Below are 11,694 nucleotides of genomic sequence, written 5' to 3' on the forward strand. Positions count from 1 at the left end.
TTAGATTTCCAGACAGATTCTCATCTCATCTTTGGTGCCAAAGGAGATTAATAAAAAGTAATTAATACTTCACCATGTACCTTTATTAGTAAGCATTTATCATCACCTTGGGATTACCCTCCTGGACACTTGGGAGTTACCCTCCGATGTTTTCCATGTGGAAGGAACAGTTAAGGCTTTATCTTGGGATCATGGAAGATCTTTGCAACTCACATAGCTGATTTTCTTATTGTGGCAATGATTACTTTGGTTCTTTGTAATTTTGGTTTTCATGAATTCCCTTTGACATTCAAAACCATTTTCTTCCTACATTTCTCCAGCAGCTTTAAATAGCACTTCATAGGCACAGACAGCAGAAAGCTGAGACTCACCTTTGTGTCTATTTGATTGACTCGCCCTCAAAAGAAGCACAGAAGTTGGGTCTTTGCAAAACTGCTTAGACTCATATTAAAATATTCATCTCATTTTCTGGCCCCAACCATTGCTGATTCATATTTCTTCTTTCCCATCCCTCCCCACCCTCCATAACCTCATCTCAAAAAAGAAATCAGCATTTTAAAGTGACAAGCCTCGTATAAACCAAGTCAACAAATAAATCTGTAGTCTAAAATACAAACCAGAGACCAAAGAGACTTGTATTTGAATCCCCAGATCATTTCTGGGGTACCCCCAGGCTTCTCCTATAATTAGCAATGCTAGCTCAAGATTATCAAAGCTATTCAGGGATTATACTAAATCCCAAGGTAACTCTTCTGGTTACACTTGGTAAAGATCCAGGCCCTCATAACTGACTTCATCCTTCATAACTGAACCAAGAGATAAGCAATCTAAATAAAGCCCACAATGTTTCCTTAATTGCACATATCAGAGGGGAAAAAAATGGTGCTAAATGTTGGCAAGAATGAACACTGGCAGTTGGTGAGGGGCAGAGCTTTATAAAAGTCAAGACACTGTAAGGACAAAACTGATCTTCATTTTGAAAATTCTGTTTAGGCTTCCCTGATGGCTCAGCTGGTAAAGAATCTGCTTGCAATGTGGGAGACTTGGGTTCGATCCCTGGGTTGGGAAGACCCCCTGAAGAAGGGAACAGCTACCCACTCCAGTATTCTGACCTGGAGAATTCCATGGACTGTATAGTCCATGGGGTCACAAAGAGTTGGACAGGACTGGGCAACTTTCACTTTCATCTAGAGAAATGTAACAACTCACATCAGTGCTTCAGTGCCTGCTGTTCAGTGTCTTTCACCAGGCTTAGAAAGAGTCGGGGCTGGGGCAAAAGAGATTGCTGCTCTGCTGGACAGATCAAGGTAATAATCAAAGGGGATAAAGTTGACCTCCAGCATCTTCTCACTTCCTCTTTCAAGTAATTCTTTTCGTTATGCAGCCAGTGCCTCTACCTCTCCAGGGTCACCTGGTACTCCTGACCTCATTTTCCCTTCTTTGTGTGACAATTCAGAGATTTGAGCAGAAATTAATGTCAGAACCTTTGGAAAGCAGAGGGGCCTTCAGGGTTCATTTTGATGTTGCTGCATGTGCAGCACCAATCACAAGAAAAACTCTGCTGATCTAACAAGTAATGGAGATGAAGATATTTAAGCAGTCTGAAATCCTTATCTCTTATTCATAGTTCTGTGTTTTTCCGGTTGCCACTGTTGTGTTTTTTAATCTCGGTGGGAAGGAAGATAGTTGAGGGCTGGATTCCCTAGCTGATAAATGTAGGCACAGAAGAGTAAAAGGATTTGTTTCCTGGTGTGAGGAAATGGAACGGTGTTGAATTTTTTTCATGGAGATGCGAATGAATCTGAGTGCCTGTGTTTTGTAAGCTAATAGACAAATCCCCTTAATCCTGGAATAAATGATTCCAATATTTATAGAACACTTAGCAAAGTGCCTTCTCAAATATTTTCCGATTTATCTTTCTATTATTCTGTGAAACAGAATGACCTGTTCATCATTATCCGCACTTGGTGGTTAATTGTCAGGCCAACACTTACAGAAGAGTTAGTGGATAAGTCAGGATGTAGCCCAGTCCTCTGGCGACTAGTTTATGGCCCTGCCAAATCTCTCTGATCAGTAGGGTAACACAAGGACTTGATGCTTGTGCTACTAGCTGCAATTCTGAAATTTGAGCGCACCCTGAAATCTGTGACAACATTCACCTCACCTTCTGTTTTTATGAACCTGGTAATAGAGGCTGGTCTGTCGACAAGTCTATTCAACTAATTTCAAGACACATGAATTTCTCTTTTCTAGAGCCATTGGTTTTGCCTCAGTTGGCTCCCTTGATTCACCGTTTCTTTTGTTAAGATAAAACTCACAGATGAATTATCTCCTCCACCTGGGAAAGCAGTAATATGAGACAGTGAAATGACAAGACAGAGCAAGAGGAAGACAAGACAGAAAATCTTTTTTTACTACCTACAACTCAAAGGAGACTGCTTTTCTGATAAGGTTACTCTGAATACCTTCTTTAAAGTTCTAGTAAATAACAGTGAGTAATTATTTTAGTGAAAGGGCTATTTTGACTAATTCAATAGTGGACATGCAAGAAGGAGCCGAATCTAAGGAAAAATATAGTTGTTATGGGAAGTATGTTGAATGAGCTATCCTTTCTTTCCTGGAAATCCTGACTTAGCTAATGGCTAGTACAGAAAAGAAGCATATTCCATGCTTCATCAGTAGAAAGGGTGCTTCATGAACAGAAAAGATGAACATCCCCACCCTCAGAGACAGACAATGAACCATAAAGTAATGAATAATTTAATTTTATAGTGTATTACTACTGTGGAAAAAGAAAAGATAGAGCATGATATGAGGAATCAGGAGTGCTGGTATTTATAAGGTGATAGGGTAGGTCTCAGTGAGGGAGCGATACTTAATGCAAAGACTTGATGGTGTGAAGATTAGCCAAGAGAAGCCAGTGCAAAGGTCCTGAGGCAGGAATATGCCTGCAGGTTTGAAGAAGAGCAAGGAGGCCAGTGTAGGGCTTCTCTGTGGCTGAGACAGTAAAGAATCTGTCTGCAATGCCAGAGACCCAGGTTTGATCCCTGCATCAGGAAGAACCTCTGGAGAAGGAAATGGCAACCCATTCCAGTATTCTTGCCTGGGAGAATTCCATGGACAGAGGAGCCTGATGGGCTACTGTCCTTGGGGTCTCAAAAGAGTCGGATATGATTGAGCGACCAACACTTTCACTTTCAAGGAGGCCAGTGTGGCTGAGGCAGAGAGAGCAAGGAAAGGCAGAGCAGGAGATGAGATTCAAGAGAAAATAAAACATGCCTTTGCCGGCCTCAGAAGCCACTGCAAAGACTTGGGCCGTCACTCAGCCAGAGCCGATCCTCCATGTTTCAGAGGAGACGAGAGGCCGGATTGCCCTGGATCATGCTGGCAGCTGTGCTGAGGCCACCAGGGAGAAAGAGGAGACAAGATGAAATCAGGGAGACTGGTTTGGAGACCACTTCAGTTAGTAAATTCATCTTTTCTTCTGTAGTCTAGATATAGCTAATAGAACAAGTTTTTTTTACTCCCTTTCAATATATTCTTTAAAAATGGTCTAACATCTGCCTCAGAAAGTGGAGATACTTGGAATCTATTGTTCTCAGCTTTAAGACTTCAGATACATTTGAGTCAGTTCTAATGAGGTGGATGAAACTGGAGCCTATTATACAGAGTGAAGTAAGTCAGAAAGAAAAACACCAATACAGTATATTAATGCATATATATGGAATTTAGAAAGATGGTAATGATGACTTTATATGCAAGACAGCAAAAGAGACTCAGACATAAAGAACAGACTTTTGGACTCTGTGGGAGAAGGCGAAGGTGGGATGATTTGAGAGAATAGCATTGAAACACGTTTATTACCATACGTGAAATAGATCACCAGTCCAAGTTCAATGCATGAAACAGGGCACTCAAAGCCGGTGCACTGGGACGACCCAGAGGGATGGGATGGGGAGGGAGGTGGGAGGGGGGTTCGGGATGGGGGACACATGTACACCCATGGCTGATTCATGTCAGTGTACAGCAAAAACCACCACAATATTGTCAAGTAATTAGCCTCAAATTAAAATTAATTAATTAATTAATTGAACAACAGCAACAAAAAGACTTCAGACGAAACCCCAACACAGGAAGAGTCCAGTTTTAACACCGTGGGCCACTCACCGTATGATAATGAAAAGAGGTTCTCCTCCAGCCTGGCTCTCCCAAGGAGCATTGCCCCTTATGTGTGCCGGCTGCAGGAACAACCTGGGGATTTCAGGATCAGCGAATATCGCTGGACACAGGTCCTAACTGCATCTCACTTATTGCCGCTGAGATACCAGGCCCTCTGCTAGGGATATTTAAACACATCTCCCATCAGGGGCTCAGTGATAAAGAATCGCCTGCAATGCAAGAGACACAGGCAACTCGGGCTTGATTCTGGGTCTCAATTCTGGGTCGGAAAGATCCCCTGGAGGAGGAAGTGGCAACCCACTCCAGTATTTCTTGCCAGGAAAATCCCATGGACAGAGGAACCTGGCAGGCTACAGTCTATAGGGTCGCAGAGTTGGACATGACTAAGTGACTGAACACACACACACACACACACACACACACACACACACACACACCAAATAAAGAAAAACAGACTCTAATCTTTAGGACACCAGGGTTTAGTAGGAAAAAAAAATCTGTAAATAATAACAATAGCAGGGAAAATGATGGCTTTGTCAAGAGATGGATGAGTCAAGTGCTATGGGAACAGAAGTGGGGGCCGGTGCCTCATTCCGCCTGGCTGATAGAGGGGGACTCTTCTGAGGAGGCAGCTTTTGAGCTTTGTCTTGAACATTCCACTGGGTTTAGACAAGTGGAGGCAGGAAAACATTTTTCAAGAAAAGTAAATAGTTTGACCTGAAGTGTGAAGGCTGTCCATTATATAGCATGCTCAAGGGGAGGGGGCTCTTGGGGTTGCCTGGAGATCAAAACAAAGGTTGGGATGTAAGATGGGTGAGGGGCTCAAGATAGGGGAGGAGTCAGGAAGTGTGCTGGGTGAAGGCCACCCAGGGCACCCACGTGATGCCAGCAGTGTGCAGCCAGCAGCACTATTAGGCAGGGGTGGGGTGGGAGATAGGATCATATTTCAGATTTTAGGAAACGATCTGGAAGATGATTAAGAAAGAGGAAAGAATTATCTTTTAAGATAAGAGGTAACAGGAGCCCATGCTGAGGCAGTGACCCAAGACATGGAAAGGAGGGGACAGAGTCAAGGGACATTTTGCAGGGACGATAGAAGGAAGCTGAAGTAAGATTATCATGTAAATGGCAGAGAAAAGAAGAGATAAAAATATGTAACAACACTGCAGAACAGTGATATTGCTAACAAGGTAACAAACACTAGAGAGGGAGGTCAATGTTGACGATCATGGCTTTCTGCATATTAACACTATTTCCTTCTCTTGACAAATGCTTATTACCGTGCCATGCTTCTGTACTGCAAACATATCTTGCTACCAGACCTTGAATGCAAGAAACCAGATGAATAGACAAGCAGAAAGAAAAGGCAAAACTGGGAACTTATAGCTGGGTCAGAGGCCACAGCCCCAGAAATTGGTTATGATCTCAAGTGCCTCTAGAAATGTCCCAGGCAAAGTATAGCGGGAATCCAGAGCCTGTAAGACCCAGCTGAGCAGGTGGAATCATTGCTCCTGGATCTCAAGACAAGGGTGTCCCCTGTTGTGTTCCATGCCGCTCACGGAAGATGGACAACCCTGGTCAGTGGGTGTCTGCGGTGGCAGAAACTAGGTCGGAGCCTGGGATGGAGCCTGCCTTTGCTCCCAAGAAAGGTGCTTTCTACCAGATTGCTCTTCCACATAGATCATATTTTGCCATGCAGTGAAACCAGTATTTTCCTTTTTGAATATTTTAAAACATATAAGCACACGCGAAAAATACAATAAGTGTTAGTCGCTTAGTTGTGTCTGACTCTTTGTGATCCCATGGATTGTAGCCCGCCAGGCTCCTCTATCCATAAAATTCTCCAGGCAAGAATACTGGAGTAGGTTGCCATTTCTTTCCCCAGGGCTCCTGTAGGGGGAAAAACACAGCACTGAGTTTTAATTACAGAGCAGCAATTTCCCCTGAGAGTGGGTTCTGGAGAGCACAGGGAACAAGGTTTTTAGGCTGTGGGATTCCCTTACTGACTTTCTTGGCTCTTTCTCATCTTAGGAAAGAGAGATGGAGGAGACAAAGAGAGGAAGAAGCACTTCAGGGAGAGAAAGATGAGGGTGGACTAAAGGGAAGGCAAATCGATGAGAGAGTCAGGGAGAGGGTGACTCTCCAAGGTGAAAAACCTCAGAGCAAATTTTGCATGAAAATGAGGAAGGGAGGGAGGAAGGAAGAACAGCAGAACAGAACTGAACATAGCATAGCATAACGTAGCAGGACAGGACACGGCATAAGATGAGACAGAAGAGGCAGAAGTGGCTCAAAACCAAACTGTGATTATACGCTCCCATTTCACAGGAGGCTGACCTCGAGAGTCTACCCAGAGCAAGTGAGAGAAGTGGGACCTGCAACTCCTTTTGAATGGACCATGCCTGGAATTAGACAAAACAGATGTTGCCTTATTTGCCCCTGATTTTAACAATTTCAAGCCAGGATTTCCGCTGTACATCTGCCAGCTGGCCATCCTCTGCTGATGACCACCCCCGGCCCCGACGGGACACTGCCCCGGAAATGAGCAGGCAAAGAAGCAAGCTGCCTCTCCCGCCAGATGCACACCCCCATCTCCCCTTTCCCCTCCCTTAATCCTCCCCTTCCCCACCCCTCCCCCTCCCCTGTCTGGACAAAGCCCTGCATAAATTTATGGTTTGACTTTTGGCCTCCTTCACCTTCCCTTTCTACTTCCTTTGCCCCACAGCCTCACCTGTCCAGGTTCACTCATGCTAAGGTATTAGGTGGATTAATGAGTTGCCTCTCTTGAGCAGATTTGTACTTTTAGAGAGAAGGCTCAGCTAAGTAGACATCTACCACAAGGGTGCAACAGGAAGCTTAGATGTCAGTCTTGCACCAGCAAGGGCGGTGATGGGCTGCTGGCGATCACAACCCAGAGAATTTTGTCTTCTCTACCCAGGACCTGTGAAACCCATACCTGACACCAGTTCCTCGGCTGACAACTCTTTCTGTTACCTATCCCCAACCCAGGGCTCCTTTCTCAGAAATTGCCCTGTCCTGGGGGCGTGGGGTGGGAAGTAACTGCAAGGACCCCTTCCACAGCCTCCCATCTGTCCCCTCTTTTCTGTCTCTCTTATTCATGCCAGGTTATGGCTAGAAAGCTGCAGCTTCTGAAAGCATGTAATGAAATTAGACAACAAATGGGATGTCTTGATTGCTACTTTGATGAGAATACCATTCTTCTAATATACAGAACTGTAGAAAGCATTTGAAGGCATTACATGACCTACCATCCAGCCCCTAGGACAACAATATAATTAACTTGCTTCACTACCCGGCTTCCCCTGAAAAAAATTTAGAACTCTGGTCTATGGGCATATTTATGGCCTGTATTCCTTGGAATAGAGAGTTGTTATTTTCCATGAGAATTGCAAACATCTTTATGTTTATTTTAAACTGTCTATTCTCTGCATTCGTAATTCTTTAAGTATTAGTTATGGCTTATCTGGGACTTACGAACAAGAAAGAGGCTACTACTTCGAAGCGCAGTAAATAATGTCATATGTAAGCTCCAACTGGGTAAAGAAATTGTAAAGCTAAAGAATTCAATTTAGTTTCCAATCCCCTCTGGGCTATGTAACCTTACAAACCCTTTGAGGCAGGTTTCAGAATTCCAGCAGGGTTGAACTGAAATAATGTTTAAAACATTGCTTGAATTAAGTGGGGATGGGGTCCCTAGGAGTCCACAAGAGACAGTCCAAGGTATTACAATCATTTTCCTGCAAGGAAATGTCTTCTGGATTCAAGAAACAACCCACTTCTAAATGAATGGTCTCTCACAGACTTAGAGAGTGAACTTACAGTTGCCTGAACACACTACTATATTTAACATGAATAACCAACAATGAAACTCTGCTCAATGTTATATAGCAGCCCGCATGGGAAGGGAATCTGGGGGAGAATAGATGTATATGTATGGCTGAACCCCTTCACTGTTCACCTGAAACTATCACAACATCGTTAATTGGCTATACCCCAATACAAAGGGTTTCCCCAGTGACTCAGAGGTAAAGAATCTGTCTGCCAATGCAGAAGACACAGGAGACACGAGTTCTATCCTTCAGTTGGGAAGATCCCCTGGAGGAGGAAACGGCAACTCACTCCAGTATTCTTGTCTGAGAAATCCCATGGACAGAGGAGCCTGGTGGGCTACAGTCCATTCATTGGGTAGCAAAGAGTTGGACATAGCTGAGCAACTAAACAACAACCAATACAAATAAACAGTTTTTTTTTTTAATTTAAAAAGAAAATAAATGGTCTCAGTCTACTGAGACCAAAGTCATTTTTTCCCCAACCCAGTTTCTTTATAGAGCACCCATTGCCCGTTATCACTGGAGCTTAAAATTTTCAGCTCATTTAATGTTTTCTGTACAGACTTGCTCCAAGATGTCGCCAATGACCTAAATACTGTGATCACAATCCACTGTTGTCAGTTATCTGGGAAGCTCCCAACACAGCAAATTAAGGACAAACACGAAATTCTTTCAGACAGTCATCTGGAAGGAGAGAGGAGGACCGTCCTGTCTCACAGGGTTGAAGCTGTAATTTGGCATCTTGCACCGCAAGCCTAGCTGCTTTTGAAAGATACCCAAAGAAGTGGCCAGAAGTGAAACAAAAATGGTTCTGCCCTTCTCTGTCTTGGCTGTGTTTCTGAGTACCTCTCTACAGGAGAAGAGCTAAAAGTATTTTCAAAGTGATAGTAGCTCCTTGCCCCCAAGCACGAAGCCGTTGCCTACAACACATAAGCTACCTCACTGTCAAAACTCCTGCATAGCTGTTTATGCTGTTATGAGGACAAGGTGTATTCTCATACATTGTCTTATTCAATCCTCATAATAAACCCACGAGGGCAGATATTTGACCCTTATCTTGCAAAGATGCTGCACAAGGCTGTACATCTATTAAAAATTAAACTGCCGATTGGAACCAGTGGATTCTCATTCTGATTCTTGTTTTTGCACTACTTTTTTTTTTTTTTAACTCTGCATTGCTTTCCAGCCTGACTTTGCAGTAATCTCCTTAAGAAATCCAGAGTCGTGGGACTTCCCTTAGTGGTCCAGTGGCTAAGACTTCGTATCCCTTTAAGGCGAAAACCCTCTATAATGCAAGGGGCCTGGGTTTGATCCCTGGTCAGAGAACTAGATCCCATATGCTGCAATTAAAAGGTCACATGTGACACAATGAAGATGGAAAATCCAGCATGCTGCAACTAAGGCCGGGTGCAACCAAATTAATTAATTACTTTAAAAAAGAGAGAGAGAGAGAGAAGTCCAGTGTCAGGGAATAGGACTGTCTGCCATACCACTGAAGATAGGGTTAACTGAACGGGAGAAGAGAGATGGCCAGATGTGAAAAACCCTTAAAGGCTGAAGTGAGTTATATTTCTAGATGCTCAGGACAATTTGCTTAAATGAGTGCATGATTCACAGTTAGATTATGGGATTCAATACTGATTAGGTGCTGACAGAAAGTTGCCAACTTGGAAACCAATCAAAATAAAAGTAATGGCTTAGGCATACATTTTAGGATTCTGTTGCATGGTTAAGGATACTTTCATTGGATGGTTCTTAAGAGATACGATTGGACAAGTCACAGTGGACTGGTCAGATTAAGAGGAGATAGGGATCCTATTATTTACTTCTAATCTTATCTTTATGGTGTACAACATAAACCAAGCCTAGGAATTTCTACCACTTCTAACTTAGAAATTTTTTTACTGATTGAGATTTTTTTATTATTTCAGGCAACTGTACTTTTAACAGAAAGTGTGCTGGGTCACTTAGCTGTGTCTGACTCTTTGTGACCCCATGGACTGTAACCTGCCAGGCTTCTTCGTCCATGGGGATTCTCCAAACAAGAATACTGGAGTGGGTTGCCATATGTCCTCCAAGGGATTTTGCTTACTCAGGAATCAAAACCGCATCTCCTGCATTTCAGGTGGATTCTTTACTGCTGAGCCAATGGGGAAGCAGTAAAGAATAAAGATTTATATAGAGTGGGTAAGTATAAAGGTTTTTATATTATTTCAGGTAACTGTATTTTTAACATAAAAGGTGAAGGCAATTACTTTTTAATTTAAAACAACTTTGTAAGGTATAAGCAGTAGGAAGGAACACTGGTAACCAAGAAAACTCCATGCTGCTATCAGAAGACCTGAGGGCTGGGTAGCTCAGGGTCTGCTAGTTAAAGCCTAGGGTGCAGATTCTTCCAGAAGCAAGCAGATACCTCAGGGTAGGGGCTACTCTTCACCTATTGGTTGCTCAAAGAATCAGGAATATTTTTCAAGTCATAAGAGGGGAGTATAGTCTACTCAAAGGATCTTTTTCCGATGTATTATATTTGTTTAAAGGCAAAACCCTGTTATGAAGAAGGGAATGGCAACCCACTCCAGTATTCTTGCCTGAGAAATCACTTGAACAAGAGGAGCCTGATAGGCTACGGTCCATAGGGTCGTAAAGAGTCAGACACGACTTAGCAACTAAACAACAAAAGCCCTATAAAAGTATAATATTTAAAAAAAATCTTTGTAAAGTTTAATATGCATATAGAGAATCACACCTGTCATAATTATAGGGTCAGTTTTACAACTCTCACTCTCTAACCAACACCCAGGTTAAGAACACTATCAGCACCCAGATTTCCGAGTCACCTTTCCTTCAGATCAGCACTCCTTCCCCAAGGGTCACCTCTCTCCTAACTGCTAGGTTGGGCCCTTTCCTCTAAAATAAACTAAGCTCCTATTAAAATATCTCATTTTGAAACACTTCTTATCTGTGTGAAAGATTAGAAAACCTCAAATATACCTCTATTCTAACAACCAGTCAGTATAGTAAAAGCACAGAAGACCTATTTTCTAAGGATTTTTATTCTTTATAGAGACCACAGGGGAGAGATACAGACATGCTGTATTTGGAGACAGTCAGGCCTGACATCTGAATCTTCAACTTTTTCACGGAAAAAAAATTCTTTTGTAAGATGATAAGCAAGAGTAAATATTTTCAGACCATTTCAAGAAACGCTTTTGAAATCTCTCTAATAGAAGGATGGGTCAAGCTCTCCATTTCTATCCATCTTCGTTCTTTTTGTTAAAATCTTGATCTATTGTTGAGCACAAGGATTATTCCCCTGTCAAACTCAGAGCTACATACGTGTTGTTAGGAAAGTAGTTAGTATTCAAGACACCAGGAGAAGCCCTTTCTAAATTAAATGAAATTTCAGTGTGGTTATATAATACCAAATCAGATTGCCTGATTTTAACACAGATTTGGTTAAACTCAATTTTACATGTAATTTTCTATTTGTAGAAACTAATAGAAGGAAATTGTAATAGACATGAAAGAGAACAAGAATCTTACAGAGTTTGTCATATTCTGCTATGTATTAAAATGATAACATTGATTTCATGGTCCACTATTTCATTAAATTTCCTGCTGTCATTAATGCTTTTATAATTAAAATAGCCTTAAATTTAATTCA

This window comes from Budorcas taxicolor, chromosome 14 (genome assembly GCF_023091745.1).
Source record: "Budorcas taxicolor isolate Tak-1 chromosome 14, Takin1.1, whole genome shotgun sequence".
Taxonomy (NCBI): Eukaryota; Metazoa; Chordata; class Mammalia; order Artiodactyla; family Bovidae; genus Budorcas; species Budorcas taxicolor.